This window comes from Mastacembelus armatus, chromosome 14 (assembly GCF_900324485.2).
Source record: "Mastacembelus armatus chromosome 14, fMasArm1.2, whole genome shotgun sequence".
NCBI lineage: Eukaryota > Metazoa > Chordata > Actinopteri > Synbranchiformes > Mastacembelidae > Mastacembelus > Mastacembelus armatus.
In genome coordinates, this window is record NC_046646.1 from 18,548,948 (window position 1) to 18,569,147 (window position 20,200).

Below are 20,200 nucleotides of genomic sequence, written 5' to 3' on the forward strand. Positions count from 1 at the left end.
AAACACGTGAGAGTAGAGAGGTTCTGATTGGAGGAGTAATTCCCTACCAGAGACAGAGAGATACGATATGAACGTCGTGTGCTGAAATGTGTCCAGCTGTGTATGTGTGTGAGTGCGTGCAAGTATGTGTGCCACTGACTTGGACAGATGTGGTAGACAGATGTCAGGTTGACCGGGACACTGTGTAAAGAATGTACTCTGAAATGTCAGCAGAGGACAGAGTGGTTTCATCCTGTGTTGTACCCTTGTGTCCATACAGCTCTGTACACTTGTGTTCCCCAAACACATGGGTAGCACAAAGTGTGTGTTTGTCACTATGTCTCTATATACGTGTGACACTTTATCTCAGAAATACTGTGAGAACCTTGCCTGTTGTATTTGACATGTTTGACCTTTCCATCAAACAGTCATACATAACAGCAGCTGTCGTCATGGCAGCTCAATGTCTGCCAGTTGTACCAACAAATCAATACTGTGTAATCCTCTTTAACACTCTCTGAATTAATGATTTTGTTTTTAAATTAAAAAATCTGAACGGTTGGGGATGGGTTGTTTTTACTGTTTAATCATCAAAATGAATACACACAATTTTAAATGTAAAATATTACTTTTGTAAAATATGAAAAATGATGTATGATTAAAACAAATAACATCTTTTATTACTCAGGTGAACCTTATTTCAGACTTTATTTTGCTACCCTGCATCACATTCCTTATTTTATGGCATATTTCTATACTGTATGAATGGCAGTGTCAGTCTGTCAGTTGTGTCCTCTTGGTGGTAAAAGATCTTTTTGGTTTGCCAGTGTGATGTGTTTGTATTGATGGGTTTGTCGGGTTGGAGTAGAGCTGAATAATTAATATTAAACAATGATGAATTCACATTTATAATTGATGCACATGCTGATAAGACATTCATGGCGTTGCACATGTCCAACCCTCTCCCTCTCTTCTCTCTTTCTTCCCCATCCTCTTCCTTTAGCTATTATCTGTTTCACACTGATCTTTTTTTCTCACAGTCTGCCTTTAGGCCTGATTGGTGGAACACTATTGTTATAAGCTATAACAAACTGCGTGTATTCAGTTGCTCGGGGTATAAGAATGATTTTATCTCTATGTGCTTTTCTTCGCTTCCCTTTTCTGCTGTATCTGGCCATCTGTGTTGCCCTTTGCTTCATGCTCCTCTGCCTCTGTTCTCTAGAACATTTACACGTTCTTTCCTCCGCAGCTTTATCTTCATGCACTGCTCTGCCCCGCCTGCACTGTCTCTTAATTAGGTAAAAATTCAGGCTAGTTTCTGTATGTGCATGTGCAAGAATGTATAGTGTATATGCATGTCTGTGATTCTGTGTGTTGCTAAGTGAGGCTCCATTGATCTGTAGTGTCTTGATTGGACGTTTTGTCTTGAGTTTTACCACATACTTTTGTTGTGGGACATTTACAGTACCAGTACATTTTGCCTTAATGTTATTAACCTGTTAACCTACAATGTATAACACAACAGAAACCAAGAAAAAACAAACTTGTTGACTTGTACTGTATATTTTCAGGTCTTCCTATCTTTGTGAATGATGCTCCACACATGAAAAGATTCCAGAAAGAATGAAAACTGTGCATCATAACTGTTTTATTTATTCAAACCTCCGACTGATTGACAAATCACAACAGGGCTGTTTCTATCGGTCCCACTGTCTCATGTATTTATTTATTTTTCTTCCATTCAAATTCTCTTCAGCACAGTTCTGCTTGACATATATTTCCGGTAGTGCTTCTAGTGTGAGTTTGCATTTCCAATTGCTTTAGCTTACTTGCTGAAAGACTGTTTACCCCTGCAGTCTTTTTTTTTTTTTCTCTCTTTTTGAATTTTCATCATTTTACATCTTCCTTCTTTCTGTCCTTGTCTCTTTTATTCTTTCCGGTTATGTCCTCTATCCTTCTGCTATTTGTTGCACAATATAGCATGTGTGTTTGAAAACATTAATATCCCCAGCTGTGTGTGTGTACATTAAGCCCTTCTGAGGAAACTGTGCAGATTTTTGTACATCTCTGCTCCCAGATTAACTGTGGGTATTTAAAATTTGCAGATTGAGAGATGGAAGTGATGCTATTAGATAGGAAAGCTGCTGATTGCCATATGGCTTTGACACTGGGGCCAGTAAATCTCCCACCAGCATCCAGTTAGATAGATATTTAATTTTTTTATATCTTGCGATATGGACAGTGGTATTTTACTTTTGAGGCCTAAAAAGAAAAAAATCCAGAATTTATAAGATACTTAAGTGATTAACAGCTTTTTTTATGTATTGTGAGGGGAAAATCTCCAGTCCTCCATCAGCAGTAGTCTTGATTCCTTGTATTCACATGTTTAGAAACATGTTTTCAAACATTTAAGCTCAAGTCAGCACATCCTTGGATTTACTACTGTAAACTGTGTTCCTTCAGCTCCACATCATTCACACAGCCATGAATACATAAATAGATAACTAATTGCAAACCAGCAATTAGATGAGGCATCAAGCTGGCATTAAGCCAAGTCTCAAACCTGTAACAACCCTCAGTAAGAGGCGTCAAGTTACATAAAAATCTGTTTTGCCAGTGGTTCTTCATGATGCATTTCTCCATGTGCTGCAGTTAAACAGGGGAAGTGAGTCAGGGTTAGTTTCCATTAAAGTGATTTGTGTCTGGTGTGAATCTCTTGTGAAGGGATATAATGTTTTAAAGCTCATTTGATACCTAACACCTTCTTAAGATTAAAATGTTTTTAGTCGTTTTTGTCATCCAGGTGGTCTGTTGAACAAAGACGCAGAGGAGTGTGTGGGCTGCAGCTTAATTGTCTTACGCTCGCTTGTACTAAATCAAATGTGCAAATTTGATTACTTGGCCATGGGAAAAGTGAAAACCAGAGAAGTCAAAGGAATGTTTTTTTTTTCTGCGCCACATCAGTAAATCAGTAATTTTCAAAACTCTACACTTCAGTCACTACTTACATGCACACATATGTATTTGAACACCCATTACCCTCACACAGCATCTCATTTTTGCTAACCACATTTAAAAGCTGTTGGCATTGAAGGGCTCCATAGTTTAGAGGTTAAGGTGGTGTCCATGGATTTTTTTTTTTTTTGTTTGGATGTCGGTTGCATCCTCTCTCCTTCATTTCCATGGACTGTAATTAAGTCTTAAGTTGTTTAAAATAAGCTGCTGTGATAACACATGATTTGGGAACCTGGCTGTAGGGACTTGCATTAGTGCTTTCAGGAACTGATGTTTTGCATTAAAGTCAGGCTTTCACTTCTAATTCATCCCAGAGGTGTTGGATGAGGTTAAGGTCAGGGCTCTTTGCAGGTCAATCAAGTTCCTCCTCAGCATCAAGAGCAGCATTAAGAGGCTGCCTTGTTGAAACAGAAACGTTCACTGAAATTAAAAGCCACAAAAATTCAGTTTCTACAGTATATTCTCCAATTTGATTTGATATCTACCAAAAAAGATAATTTAATAGTCAATACTGTCCCTCACCTTTGAACTGCTCCACAGACAGTTAACCAGCTGTGGGCCTGATCTTGTTACACTTTGCTCTTAGACCGATGTGTTGCGTCAACATTCTGTATGTTATTTTGTCTAAATAGCTACTCTGTGTTGTGATTCCAGTCAAGACATGTTTGTTTCTTGTGAATCTATCCTAAAACAGTCCTATACGTGTGGAGAAATTAAATTTCAGTCGAAATTTGCTGTAACAGTTTTCTCTTACTGAAAATATATGGGTCCCACCCAATCCATGAAAAACAGCCCCAGAAAGATATTTTACTTTACATCGACACCAGTGTTGTCATGCAATTCAAACTTTTGCAAAATGATACTGTGCTGTCCACAGTCGAAGATGTTTTGCTCCTCATATTGCAAATTGATTGGATCATTATCACAAGGGTGATGATGTCTTTCTGTCCTTTGTGTAGCGTTCACTTTATACCAGTAATTGTCCATTTCAGCCCATGATGCCTTTTTAATCAAAGCTCTCTCTTGCTGTCTCCGTTTCTATCTGCATTGGTTTCCTGCTGGTTGTTTGTCTAAATTCTCATCTTAGCTTCCCTGGTTAGATATTTGTGGAAAGCTTCATCAGGCACAGCCAGGGTTCAATTATAAGAGCCGTCTCCCTCCTCTGCCACCCCTCCACACAAAAACAAACACACACAAAAGAAACACATCCACATCCACATGCTGCTTGTCAGGCCATCGTTACAACTGCCTCCTCAACTGCAACTTGGCATCTGGAAGAGACACCTGTCACTCACTGTGGCAAACATAAGGAGAAAGTAACAGAGCAGGGAGTGTAAGAAAAGGAGGGGAAAGGAGAGGAGGGGAGCCAGAGAGGGGAGGAATGGGCAATATCGTACTCAAAAGGGAACGAGGAGCTCTTAAAACATGAAAGCAGAGACAAGGGTAGAGCGGCACAGCGTGGCAGTGTGGGAGGGAAGGAGAGCAGAGCGAGTGAGACTGTAGCTAAAAAAGGATGACGGGGATGACAGGGATCTACTGCGAAGCATAGACCATTATATAGGTAGGTGTTTAAATGCCTGTCTGCTCTGCACTGCGACTTCCAATGTATTGCCAACTAATTTTGACCTTCTGTGAGGTGAATCAGATAATCACTTGCACAATGATTACACATAGCACACTTGCATACTCCCTTGCAGATAGAAAACATTTAGTCACACTGAAACACGTATTCTCATGCGCATCAAGGTACATACACACACACACACGCACAGGCCGCAGGCGCATACAGACACAATCAACCCTAATTAAACAGCAGTGGCAGGATTTACCCAGAAAATAAATAAATAAATGAATAAAAACAGAAGTGCAAAACTGAGTGGAAAGAGGAGAGAAACAGGAGTCAAATGTACAAGATGGCGAGGAGGAAAAGCGTGAGACGAGGGTGCGGGTGGGGACGTGGCGAGCTCAGACTCTCAATATAGATGCAGCTCCTTGTTGGTAGTTGATTTAGCTTAGCATAATCCCAAAGATCATTTAGCATTGCTCATTCAAATGGTGATAAATCTCTGGCAGAGTTAATGAGAGATTTAAATGGCGTCATAGCCACAAAGACACAGCTGAAATATCTCTGCACTATATAATCCTCCCCTCTCATGAAATATAGTACATAACCATTACATCCATCTTCGTATTGCAGACAAATCAGGTCAATACTGCGGCTCCGCACCACTGATTATCTGTGGCCAAGGAGTTACTATTGTACTTTTCCAAGTTTTTCTTATTTAAAGTCCCACGTACACAATCCCAAACAAAAACAAATAGAAGAAATTCAAACAAAGCTTACGAGCAAATCACTGCCTGAAAGGGCAGAGTAGGAGTCACAGCTGCTTTTTTTAGACACAGACATGTTAGTAACTATGACTGTCGTGATCCTTGACCCCATCTGTCTCCACAGCAGTTAAGGTATTTGACTTTGGGAGGTTAGTTGAACGTGATGATAGGTTTGCACATCCATATCTATCTGATTATTATTTTAAATTGATTTCTTTTGGTTTCTGTGTTTTGCCCACGTCTTCTCTCATGTACAATTCAGGACAAGCTTTAGAATTACGGTTGTTTTACTTATCCCTTTAGTAAAGCAATTAAGTGAATGACCTCATTGAGAAGAAAATGTTTTATTTCATTTATTACAATGAATCCATAAAAGGGTCCATTGACAGGAATGAATCGGCAGCAATTATGGTAATTAATTGCTTAAATTACCTTTAAAGCAAAATGACAAACTGGCTCCTGCTCTTTAAATGTGAAATTTTGCTAGTTATCTATGGGAGTAAGACATGGTGTCAGGATTTAGGAAATTATAATGGCTATTTAATACTAATTTGATTTTGTAGGTGGTGTACTACGCATAGAAATGAACTTGTTTCCTTGTGTGAAACTATTAAATAAATGTCACAGAAACAGTTGATGAAATTTTAAACCAGTTTTTTAAACCTCCATGTTTGATTGTCATGTGTTGTCATCTGTCTAGATTCTGTTTTGTGAGAACAAAACTGAAAGACAGGATGTTTTTACCAGTTGACCCTTAAATTTTAGATGTTGTCCTTGAATGCACCACCATTCACAGTTTTTAAAACTACCCTTGCTTGAAAATATGGAGTGTCAAATGAGCTTCGATGAAGAGCTGACTGTTCATACAAAGTCATCATTGGCTGCCATAAGGATGGACTCTGAAAGTTTAGTTACAATAAGAAACGCTGTCACAGTTAGTATCTCCAGCACAGCTGTGCTGTCTCCCTTTGTCCAGCAGGGCAGCAAAGTGCTTAAAGTTGAAAAAAAAAAAAGATTTTCATTATCATGAGGCATTATCAGTGGAACCTCAGCTGTTGAACAAATCCAGAAGACCTGCTTGAAAGCTATTTTTCGAGGTATCTAGGTATCTTCATAATTAGCGCCAGTCCTCTGTGGTCTGTGTTCCACTGGCTGATGCTCTCTGTGGTCAGACTCTCTGTTGCAGCCCCCTCGGCCCCTGGCCCAACATTGTGACATCTGTTAAGCAAGCAAGACACTGGCCTATTAAGATATACACCCACTCTACTCTGTTCACGGTGAGAGTGTGTGTGTGTGTGTGCGCGTGTGTGTGCGCGCGCGCGCGTGCGCGCGTGTGTGTGTGTGTGGAGACAGAGAGGCAGAGACAGAAGGAAAAAAATGCAAAAATAACCTCTACCCTCTTTGCATGCAGTAATTGGGTCATTTGAAAGGCTAAGCTTATCTCAACACTAATCAAGCTCTAATTATACTCAGAAAAACTTTCCCCACCCCTCCCTCTCATATACACACACACACACACCCACTTCACATGCATAATCAAATGATGCAGGTCACAGCTTTCCCTGTTTAACTCCTGCCTATTAGTGGCGGAAAGATGTGAACTCTCTCCCTCCCCCTGCCCCACTGAAACGTGAAGATAACTAAGACGGACAGAGTGGCATGTGTCAATGGGAAATAGCAGCCATGTTCAGACTTTGATGAGGAGGTGTGGCACCTTCCCCTCAGGCATCACAGACTAATGCATCCTGGCAGGTGAGGATGCAGGAAGCTAAGAGCCACGTGTCCCTTAGTCAACACAGAAACACAATGTTCACTGCACTTAGGGAGCATTATTTTTATTATAAATATAACTCAAAACCTAGGTGAAAATATTTTTAATGATGATCACACACAGACACACACAGATGTATGCCCCCAGTACCAATACACACCAATCACATTTAACCCTGCGTGTGTCTACATCAACATATTCCACACTGGTCGTGGCTGAGGTGCTGGTTGCCCCCTTGTGTTTTGCCATCACTGGATCTGGAACATTCTTTTGGCAGATATCCTCAGTGGAGAGCAGCGAGAAATGAGCCTGTCCAACAAACCAATAAGGAGAGCAGGAGAAAGTGGAGTCGACTTGGTTCTTCTCTTAATAGCTGTTTGTCCTATTCCCCCAACACAAGGAAAATCTCTCTTCCTGTTCTTGTGACTAAATGATTCCTTGTTCTCTACACTGCAGGTATGAATCACCCTTTGTCACCCTCCTCCGCTCTCCTCCCTGTTGTTCGTTTAGTTTCCCATCTGTCTCTATTACAAAGACTGTTAAAAGTACATCAGGACTTATTGCATAAATCTTTCATAGCAATGACTATGTGTTCTTGCACCTTGTTTTCACAGTATTTGTTTCTGAGGCTCTCAGAGCGAGAAATTTCTGTCATGCACTGGGATTACACTTGTAAATCAGACACGCACAGATTCAAGCAAAAGGAAAGAGGATGGAGGCAGAAGGCGAACATGTGAGATGAAGGGTTACAAATCCAGATATCCAAAATGGCAAGTGAAATGAGCAATTTCAGTGTAGTGACATGTCCAAGGGATCATCTGTCACTGGGCTTTTTTTTTTTATCAGATAATGCATTGTTAATGCACACTCGCCTTTGACTGAGCTAATCGCAGCCAGACATTAGCTATTTTTCAGCCTGATTGGCCAAAACAAGAGCAGGAGATTGGCACCAGTTCTCTCCATAAACAGGCTCCCCATGGAGAATGATTTTAAGCACTATAGAATTGTCACCGCTTGATGCAATCAGTTTCGTTCCAGAATGAGTTATCCAGCAGCTGACAAATGTGAGACCTACAGCAACAAAATGATTAATGACTTGAGAGCACAACTACATATACAGTACAGTGCACTGGAATAAAATTGCTGGATCAAGCCCCTCCATATAAATCCACAGTGTCAAACTGAGCTTTTTCTAATAGCTTTCAACTGACAGCGGTTCAGCTGCTTTCACAACACCATTAGCATCATATTAGCGTAGCAAAGTGCGTCGCCTCTCCTTCGCCCTGCTTTTTGTTTTTGGCATCTTTCACACCATGCCACTGCAGGAAAATACATTCAGGTGGAATGACAGAGGAATGATGTAGAGGAGACATCAAGTCAGGAACCATGAGAAGGCCAGAGGAAGAGTGAGGGAGAACATGTGAGGCTAGAACATTTCTCCATCAGCTGAAGACGGATGGGTAAAGCAGCATTGAGCATGTTGCTTGAAATCCCTTAGTCTTCAAATCTGGCTAAAGGTTACTGGTTAGTCCAGCATCAGTCTTACAGGTTTGTCATCATTCATCCAGGGTTCGAGTCATGTGGAATTGTTTCATCTTTCTCTTCTTCTGTTTCTGGTTTGCTATGATGATCCCTACACATTTACTTTGTGGCTGCTGTAAGATTGTGTTTGGTTTATTTCTTAACCATCTTGTCATTTTGATCATGAATCTTTTTGGTGTCTCGGTGGTGTTTCAGTGGTGACTCGACATGAATATATCTCTAAACATTCACAGAAACCTTCCTGCAGTACAACTCCAACTCAACTCAGTTCCAACTCATCCTCACTTTGGCATTAAACCCCTAAATATACAAATTACGTTCAGAGTTATGATGCAGCCATACCTAACTTAGAGTTCAGCTACAGTATGTTGTGCATTAAATGGTAGGAGCATGAAACTCATTTCCAGAATTATGCTGCATATACGTTTCAATTCCAGGAAAAAAGCAGTGATAATAGCAACAGTTTTGGGCGATGAGGTCTTTTACTGCTGATCTGAAAAGCACATTTGTACATTTGGATGCCTGATATTTCTAAAAATCAATTAACTTTGGATTCTCTGGTTTTGTAGTAAAGATTAAATACTGCAGTAGTTTTATATGAACATATAGTAGACTACTCTTTCTGTGGTAAAAGAATAGATTTACAGAGAAAGCTCTGAGAAGGTTCACGTGGACATTGCTGCTACTGCTGCAAGCAGCAGTCATGTTCATTATCAATTTAAATGATTGTATCGGTGTAATTGCTTGTTTTATCTGTAAAATGTCTGAAGATTCTCATCCAGGGGAAATGTGTGCCAGACTAGAACCATGGTGCCTCTGTGTGTATCAGATGTGCAGTAATGATGCATTTTTGTGACTTGAACTGAGGAAGAAGGTGCATGTGTTGACTTTGGAAACCCAGAAGTGCTTCCACTCATTTTACAGGGATGTTTTGTTCTCTGCGTGTACTCAATTGTGTTCTCATTGTGTACTCAATGGCTGAGCCTGATGAAAATGACAGAATAATACTATAGCACTAGAAGTTTTTGTTTAACTGGATTGAATTGAGCAAGCAACATGGAAACCATAAGCTTGGAGTCACATTGTTTGAGCATCTGAATGGGTGCATGCCAGGAATGAGGTGGCATCGGTTCACATAATTTAGGCTACACTTGAGATTTGGATTAAAAATTCTTAATTTACTTTGGTTTTGTGTTTTCATTGCTCCTAATCATTTCCATCTTTTTGCTTTGTCTTTTTACTCTGGAGTTCTTACTTTCTCTGGCCTTGTGCTCACGTTTTTATGCTACCTTGTTGGTCTCAACTTTTTTAATTTATCCTCTTTATTTGATTGAAGTAGCTCTCAGTTCATTTGCACCATTTATTTTGATAGAAAACAGTTTGAATGAAAACAGTTCATTGAGAGGTCTAAGGAATATTCAGGGACACTGTTTCTATGTCACTTGAGGTTTTCAAATGTCATTTTTCAGGGCTCTAAACATTGCAAAATGAAATGTGATTCACTCCTATTGTACTGTTGTGGTTGCAGAGGTGGAGAGCAGATAAAACTAAAACGATCTGCATGGCTAGATACTCACAAGGGGCAAATGGGAATTTTGTCCTGTTTGGGTAAAAAGGCTGTTTATGGTGAACATTAGAGTTGGGTCATGACTTGGTCTCAGTCTACTGGGAATAGGTTGTAAACATATTTAGAGGAAGTGCTGCTTTGTGGAGGCAGTGTAAACGCAAAGAACTGTTTTTGCTTTTCATTATCTATTTTGCCCCCCCCCCCATGCACACACACACACACACACACACACACACATATATTACGTCTTTGTCTAGTTGTGAAGACACTCATTAATAACACATAGCCCCTTATTTAACCATCACAGGTAAATGCATTACTCTGAGTCTAACCTCAACCTCATTCTAACATTGACCTTAAAACCAAGTGTTGACAGTCAAACAGCCCTTTGAACAAGTCAAAACATGAGGACCAGCCATGTCTCAAAAATCTCCTCACTCTCCTGACAAAACTCAAACTGCTCCTCAAAATGTATAGTCATACAAGTACACACATACACATGCACACGGACAAAGGCTCTTCACCAAACGACGTCTTTGTGATTCAGGGTTTTGAATTAAATTCGAGCATTTTAATCGAGTCAGTGTGACTCCACTCTCTCTCTCTCTGTCGCTCACCTGAGGCGAGTAACAAGGAGAGAAGCGCACCTACAGTGCAGCGTGTCCCTGATCTTTTTCAGCAGAGGAGCAACAGCACTCATCACAACTCCAGCGATGTTTTGATTTTCTTCCTCAAGGCCATACACAGCAACACAAAAGCATGCGTTCACAGGCACACATGAGCACGCCCACACTAATGTACACACATTAGTACGCTGGAATATAACCCCTGAAAACACATGCAACACCACAACTATGTTTATATGCTAAGGAGCAAGCACTAAGACACACTTGTGCTCCCACAAACCTACTTGCATAGTTTCATGCACACATGCTGTTCCACGCATACACATACTGCACATCACACTAAAAACCTTCTCACACAAATGCACACACTGGATGGAAATGAATTATGAATGCATATCTCTGACTGAATCCTCCTTCCCAAGTCAGTACAGTATGTCCATCCACTCAAACCAACCTTCACCCTGGCTACATAATCCTCTCAATTTCTCACTCCTTTGGTACCACCTCCCTCTGACTGCTCTCCTCCCTCTGTTTCCACTTCTCCCTTTCTTCTTCTTCTCTTCCTCCTCCTCATCTCCTCCTCTAACTGAGTCTCAATTATAGTTGACCTGTGCAGTGTGACTCTGAATTCTGATGCTCCATTTACGAAGTATTGAATATAAGGTTTTTTCCAAATCTGGGTGGTGTTACGTGCAACACAGATTTAGTAAAAATTGATAGTCTGAAGTTTGATGTGTATCTGAGTCAGTGTTTACGTTGGTTTTTGTAACTGCACATTAGGAAAATGGCTGAATCTCTTCTTGTTTCTCAGACCTTTTCAGTTAGAAAACATAACACTGCTCTGTTCACTCCTGTTCTCCATGATCATCTGCACCGTTTCAATATAGCTGAACACATAATGCAGTTGTTCTCATAAATACCACCTATTAAATACCAGGCAACCAGGATTTACATCAATGAAATATTCAGCTTTTGATTGCAAATGAATGACAACAGCTGCGCCACGTAATCAGCTATAGTGACAGTTAAAATGAGTGAGAGTGTTCGAGGCGACAGAAATTTGGCTTTTTAACTTCACTGCCACACAGGCCCTGACCAGGCGCCATCATCATATTTCAAAGCTTCTGTTTCCTTGTCCAAACTTGAGTGAGATGCCTGAGTTTTTATATTTGAACACTCTGTAATCTATTAGTTGATTAGAAGTTACTGTCGACACAAAATTAGTCTGTAATCAAAGAATCATGTCAGTCATTTCCTAACAAGACCTGCCAAATATTTGTCTTCTGTTTCTTAAATATGATGACTTGTTCCTTTTCTTTTGCTTGCATGATAGTAAACTGTAATACTTTGGTGTTAAGACTATTGTTTTGACAAAACAAGAAATCTATGTTTCCTCTGTGAAATTCTAGTCTGCATGTTCACTGTTTTCTAACATTTGTTGGAAAAACAATTATCTGAAAACATAATTAGTGGATAAATTAATGAAAATTGTATCTTGCAGTCCTAGTGTGGACATAGCCAAAGAACAAAGGTGCATTTCAGGTTTTGATGCTGTTTTGTGTTAATACACAATCAAACATGTGTATTCTTAGTTTATTGTGTAGGATACCTGCCAACACTCAGGTATTGTTTTGACACCAGTAAAGGGAAAATTTCAAACATTCCTCAGCCATATTGAAGAGAGCGAGAGAGAAATGATAGTGGAGAACAAAAGCTGGTGTTCGGGTTTATGTACATGTGTGTATGAAATGGAGAGATAGAAAAAGACAACTAGGCAACATTTTCTCCTCCAACTAGCAGAGAGCTGGTAGGTAATGCCAGCAACATAAGTCTGTGTGTGTGCGTGTGTGTGTTAATGTGTGCTTATGAATTTTACAAATGCCGTTTTCTGCCAGCTTATGGCAGCCCAGAAGACAAACACATGCACATGCACACACAAACAGGGCTGTTACAATTGTTCACTCCTGCAGGGTTTTGCATGATGGTGAAGTGTCTTACTGCACTGGGCTAAGCTCTATGCCAGAACCTTGCCCACTACCCCTTACATACACACACACACACACACACACACACACACACACACACACACACACACGCATACACACTCAAAACCAAATTTCTCTTTCTTGCTTTATCTGTTTGTCTGTCTTCCCTTCAATTAGAGCCCATATGCTAGAAGGCCCCCAGCTCTCCATGTGCTTCTTTTGAAGTGAAGTAGATTAAAAAAAAAAACAAACAAACAAACGTTTGAACCATAAATGAACACTTGCAGAGCTGAGAATCAGGGAAGACGTGCACACATGCACACACCTACTAACTTTATAGACTGACACTCTCACAGAGATGTATGTCTACAGAAAGACAGATCAGCACAGATGTTTCATAAATGAATCCATCAGCATATAAATACATAGAAACACATCTACAAATGTTACTATTTGATTCACTATCCTGACCCCTTCCTGCTTCATAAATTTGCAGTATGAAGTGTCTGTTGAGAGATAGGTAGAAATAAAAATGTAAGTGGCCACCGAAATGTCTCCAGGAAAAAGCTAGATTTAAGAAAATGCATTCCCTGCGGAATGTAGAGCAGGCTTGGGAAATTGGGCTTTGAATTTTGTTCATTTCTTAACTCCTTAGATTTCTCTGCTCATGTCTTCACTGCATAAGGAATTGTTACCTGTAGTGCAGTGCATTATCTGTATCTCTGGTTGGCCTTTACAAAGCAAGCATACACAGCAACTACACTCTGATTTTGCAAAATATGTATAGGGCAGTGGACACACTGGTACACACTGCTGCACAAGAGCAGTGTGTTCTGCTGGTATTTACATCCAGTCCCATAGGGCCTTGGGATCACCCTCACAACACTCAACAAATAAGTAATTAGCAACAATGCTTCTCAGCTGGGAGGCTGCGAAAAACTGCACACACATGAACAAGTAAACCAACATAAACATGCACTATTGCAGCAGAGGAAAAATGGCAAGGAAACGACGCATAAACTGAAATACTGCAAAAAACACGCAGCCAGTTTAAGCTCATCGAGGTGCAATGTATAAAATGTGGAGGATTTAGTAGCATGGTGACATTGAAATTTAATTTGTTGGCTATTAGTGGCATATGGTCATACTGACATTATGAAGAAGGTGGGAAATGTACATCGCATGGATGACCAAACTGTGTCTGCATGTACACCATGTGTATATGAAGTATATGCCATTATGGTGTGTGTGCACGTGTGCTTCAGTGATTGCATTCACCTTTTGGCTCAGTTGTAAATCAGACCCTAATTAGACATGCTGAATGAAAACTGCCTGACAGAATAGAAATCCAGAGTGGATTTGAGGAACTCTGGTGCCTATATTCAAACTAACTCTGTAGAGCACTGAATCATATTCACCTGCTGACAGGACTGAATTCTCACTGACTACATTTACATGCTCACCAGAAACCAAATTACTGTGAGACAAGAATCCTCAGAGTTTGCATTGCCATGAAATCATGTTTCAGCAAAAAAAAAAAAAAAAAAATCAGGTTTCTCATACTAGCTAATTATTTCTGACTCTAGTTGTTGTACGTTCTTGTCACACTGATCAGCTGATAATGACGGAAGTGCCACATCTGAGTCCTTAGATGCACATGATGTATGAAAAATAAGCTGATTCTCATTTTTAATAACAGAAATATTTTTAACACTCAGCTCAATAAATGTTGTGATAGCTGCGTGCCAAGGTTTACCTTTTTAACACTATTGGCCTGGCATGCAAATATTTGTAAATCGATGTGTTAAAGAAAGTGCAGAAAAAGAAACTTTGAGTGGTGCATCATCTGCATTAATATAGAAAGTCTAAAAACAAACATAGAGTAGGTGAGATCCAGACAATCTTTGCATCCTTGGCCAGTGCAGTGTTATTTTACACCTAAGCAAGAAAATCCCTCCCATTAAACCCACAATGGAAATTCTTTCCATAATGTGAGATGTTTAATTAAATCTAATAGGTTGGTATGTGACATTGCAGTACATCATCTTAGACAGCATGTGTTCTTGCTGTCTAAGATGATGGGGTAAATGTGTCACTTTATACTGAAACCATGGATTTCAAAATTCTGTAAATTTTTAATTTGAGATTTTATTTAAACTTAGCACTTAGCAACGTACTAAAGGAGCAGTAAAGTTTTTTTTTATTTTTATTTTTTATGTGGCTTCCATGTTCAGTTGGCACGTATTTTATTCTTTTATTGTGTTCTTTTAACTCTCTAGACTGAGATCACAGTCTACTGTATTTATTACATGCGAGTGTTGCAGTCAGTGCTCAGTGCTACACTTTACTGTGCACTGTAGATCTGCCCTTATGGAGATACTAAAATACTGCACTGTGGCTTTTCTGCCTAGAGACAGATACGAATGCACAGACAGATTGAGTAAGAGAATAAAGATGAAAGGAGGAGAACAGCACAAGACAGGATGGGCCTGAATGAATAATATGCAATCTATAATGGATGACAAGTTGACCAAGTTCTTTCTCTTTCTGTCTCTTTCTCCCTCCCTTTGCTTTTTTTCGCTTTCTCCCCTTTCCTCTGTGCTCCCCTCTCACTGTGACACCATGTCACAGCTTTGAGGCACATGTTCTGGAAGACGACGGCAACTGCCATCCTCCCCTGAGCCTCTTAGCTGCCTTTTGGAAGAGAGCCGCTTTACTTTACGGGCCTCTCAAATTTCCTGGAGACATTCCCCTCTTCTCTCTACTTCTCAAAAAAAGTCTGATTAGAGGACAAGAGTAAAAAATGTCTAAATAAATAAATAAAGGGATAAGGGGGTGAAAGAGGAGGGAAAATGACTGAAATAACGAAGTAAACACTTTCACAAGAATAGGAAACTGTATAAAAGAAGAGAGACACTCTAGGGTGCAACATTTGGCACCTGTTTATGCTCTCTTGCATTTTGTGTTCTGCAGTTTGCCGAGCAATGTCATTATCCGCCCAAAAAATGGATAAGTCAATGCAGTTGAAAAACACAGTGAATCATCCAGCGAGTTTTAGCACACTTGCAAAACATATTTATTATTTCCTCCACTTTTGTTGCAAAGGCACAACTCCAGTACGACTGCAGGAACAATTCTAAGAAAGAATACAAGTTTGGCATCTGTCATGTGTTTTTTTTACATATTTGTTAGTTTAGTTTATTCATTCTTTGCAAGTCATAAACCTGCAACTGTTATGACAAAGCATGGTTTGCATTTAGCAGGATGTAGAATGGTGCGGCTCTATGTTGTTTTGTCTTTAACAGCTGTGTTGGCTGTCCATAAGCTTCTAAGCTGGCTTCCCTACTGTGCCACTCCCAGTGTTGCACAGACCTCCTGTGGTGTTTCTCTGATAAGTTTATTTTACACATCAAAACAGAGCGTTGAGCGCATTACGACAGGGAGAGAGCAGGAAAAAATAGTCGGGCAGACATACAGCCTGTCTTGGCTTTGTGTGTACGTATTTGAGACTGAATCCACCTTGTTGAGACAGAGAAGAGGCAGGCAGGTGGAAAAAGACACTTTCTACACAGATCGGGTTTGTGCTTTTTACTGGAAATAAGTCCCAGAGGTGAACCACTATACATATTCTGGTAGGATCCAGTTTGGTAACTGTTAGAGAGTAAACACAGGGAGGAAAGGATGAGATAAGATAAAGGGCGTGATAAGAAATCCACATGTGAAAGGATGGTTTAAATGAAATAACAGCTGAGGCGATTTCTTTTTCCACAAAGCTCTTTCCTGTTGGTGTAACTGCTGTGCAGGAGTCAGCTGGGATCCAAATCACACTGCACTCTGGGATCGGCTCAGTTTTTCCATCACTCCACCTCTGTCCAAACCATTTGAGTTTTTCCACTACACACGTTCACTTTCAATGAAAGCAGTGTTCAGTAGATCAGAGTAAAAAACAATATTGTTGTTATTGCCGTTTTTGTTTAGTTTGATCTATCCTCATCATCTTTCGGCTGTTTAATACATCAGTAGTCTCTCTCTCTCTCTCTCTCTCTCCCTCTCTCTCTCTCTCTCTCTCTCTCTCTCAGTACACAGTAATGCCTGTGAGGACATCTGCTAAAATATTTAACACAGCTCTCTCTGAATCCCCACTCAGCATACAAGCAGCACTATGTTAGCAGCATTAACTGCACTCCAAACAATATTGATGCTATCTCTGCTTTATGGCACTCACTACCCATCACTAATTGGCATCCTTTAAGGTTTATGAGATCAAAACGTGGTTTTAAAATTAATTTGACTTTGTTTTCCAATCACTTCTGTCTGACTGGATAAGTTGAGGCCAGGACACTGCAAAAAGACAAAGCACAAAGTTAAATATATTCCAGTGAATGCATAAGCATTCTTTGTTGAAAAGTAAACAAATATTCAAAGCACTGGTCACAGCTGGAGTTCGCTGCTGGATGCAAAGAAATAATTGGTTATAAGTTTGTTTTCCACTCGTTTACAGTGACAACTAAATTGTTTTTTGTTTTTTTTTTAATGCAAAACAACATGGAAATGACATTTTCTCAGTTTAATACTTTGCATCATAAATGTTTCTTATGAGTGACAGGGTGTTTTTGCAATCTGTGTTGGGGCTTTCATTTTCATTGTATGTTTCTCCATTTACTGTTGCCATACCCCAAAGATATCGTACCGTGTTAAAATCCTGCACACCATTAAATTAACACCAAATCCCTGGCCTACAGATATTTTTGTTTTAATGTAGTACGCCCACCTATGTCCCTGTGCAGCCTTATAGGAAAATTCCTTCAAGAATGTCAAATAGAACCCCTAATTACCTCAGTATTTTTTTTTTATTCTGAAGGTTTCCTGAAGCAATTAAATCACGTGCAGAAGGGGAATCTAAAATGATGACCTTTGATAACCCCAAGAAAATATCACGCATGGGACAGCACAGACAGAACCACCCCACATTTGCTCTGCAATGAATACTAACACAAATTTACACATTACACACCAGATAACTCTTTCATTATTTCTTCTCATAAGTCTGCCTTTGTTGACACCAGAAGTGAAACGCCAACACACAGCAGGAAGCTGAAGCTGCACTGTCAGTGTATTCCTACAGAAAGTATAAGACCCAAACATACTATTGTAAAGTCAGTGGGACTTCAATTGTGTGTGTGTGTGTGTGTGTGTGTGTGTGTGTGTGTGTGTGTGTGTGTGTGTGTGTGTGCGCGCGCGCGTGTGCGTGTGTGTGTGTGTGTGTGTGTGAGAGAGTTCGTGGACATACTGCTGTTTGATTGACAGTTGAGGTAATTATAGTTCCACAGTGGCAGTAACCCCAGCACAACCTCTCAGGCAGAGTCCTCACACCCTGGCACTGATGAACCCCAGCACGGAGGTTAATGCCAAAACTTACGCTTTCTCTGATGAAAATATACCCACTAAATGGCTGGGGGGGGGGGGGGCAGGCAGGCAGAGAGACCAACCTGGAGGGAAAAGGTGACCCGAGGAGAAAGAAAGAGATGAAGATCACCAGGAAGAAAATTATTGAAGCTAGTCTAAAGAGGAGCCAGGGAAAGAGTGAGTGGTGGGTAAGGGTGACAACCACTGTGCTTCTGTGCTAACAGGCACAGGACTAAAATAAACCTGCGAGATCGAGCAGAGGTGAGAAGAGACAACCATTTTTAATAGAGCGACGAAGAAAAAGAGGGAGCAAGGCTGAGGGGAAGGAGAAAATAATAACTGTATGAGGAGAAGTAAGTCAGTCTGATCGAAAACACGGCATTTAGAAGATATACAAGGAGAGTAACACCAGCTCTTCAGAAAATAATTTCTGAATTTGTATGTAAAGTTCCTTCCTACGTTCTTAGTAATTCTTAGCAGCTACTACTGCTACTATATCAAGTTGCACCATTAAAGCCTAAGGTGCTCTAAAATCAATATATGTATATTAACAATGGATGAAATGACTGTGTAATGTGAAAGAGGCCATTTGTAGGGACTGACTCTACAGTTCCCCTCAACTGCACTGAGCATTACACAACTTGCAGCTCATTATTTTATGGCCATTAACTTCACTGTTTTGACTCATTTTCCCCACTCTCATCAGTGTTGCTACCAGCCTTCCTCAGAGAAGAAACTCTCATGAACCGATTTATCAACTGTCTAATGTAGTGAAACACTAAAAATCAACTTACCTTGAGAAAAGTCAGTTGTGTTCAAAATGTTTGTTGCATAAATAAATCAGAGAGAGTTTATAGTATTTATGCAAAAACGAATGTATCAGAAGAACCTGTTTCTTTATTAACTTTGGAGGAATTGGGTTGTGTGTGTTGAATTTAGTGGTGCATAAGTCCAAAATCACCACATAAATGTAACAGCTGTGCTGCTCTTCCTTTCAGGGAGTTGCAGAGGCCAATACCCACTGACACTGGGTTAGAGGTGGGGTACGCTCTAGGGTGCACAACTCAAAGTAGAGCTGCAGGTTAGACTGACTTGCATGACTTCAGACTGTAGGGGCACGCCTGACAAAGCCCACGCAGGGACGGAGTAAAACATGCAGACTCCACACTGAGATGCCTCAGTCAGCCAGCAGGTTCATAACCAGAACCTTCCTGCTGTGAGGCAACAGCACTAACAACTGCACGAACCTACACCCCAAGACCATTATGGTTACTTTATACAAGCCCTCTAATGAATGTACTGATAGTAATTTTGGAAGTTATTGCTCCATAAATACAATTTTAGCACTTATAGAAGGCCTTGATCTCTGCTGTGTGGGTGTTAATTGACAGGTGTGATTCACACTTCGCTCTCCTGCTGGTTTCTCCAGGTCCTGGACTCACACCAAGTCGGGCTTCTGGTTTGGCTGTTTTCTCCCAGACACAGTTCTGCTGTGCTTGTGGTTAATACCAATGAGAACATCAAATAAGGCAATGCTTTAAGTTCAGTGTAACTTGATTATGATGTGTTAGCATAGTTCAGCTAACTAATGTTAACATTAAGTCAGCAGATAAAATGCATCTGCATTATATGGGCCATGGGCCAACCAGCTATAGCTGATTCCATCTGTGGGCCAAAGGTGGCATTTTGCTGTTTTCATACATTAGATGTTCCATTTCATACATTGGGTAAAATGTTTAGTAAGTGGCTGAAATCACCTGAAAGTGTGTAATGTCACATTTTGTTGTTTGGCAGGTAGCAGGTCAAAAGTGTGGCTGGTGTTTTCAGTAGCGTTTGGACCAGGGTAGCGTGGCAGAAGCAACATCCCAAGCTCCTTATCTGAAAGGTCCTGGCACCATGCAGGCAGAAAAGATGGCACTGACCGTAAGCTGCTACTATAAGCCTAAAACCGGCTCCAGTGCAAATCATTGGAGTGACA

The 20,200-nt window shown here is 40.3% G+C and overlaps 1 protein-coding gene across 1 annotated transcript in view; it reads right to left on the minus strand.

Annotated features, from left to right (window-relative positions):
- Positions 1 to 20,200, minus strand: part of rtn4rl1a (reticulon 4 receptor-like 1a) — a 70,651-nt gene that overhangs the window by 3,821 nt on the left and 46,630 nt on the right. The window lies entirely within an intron of this gene.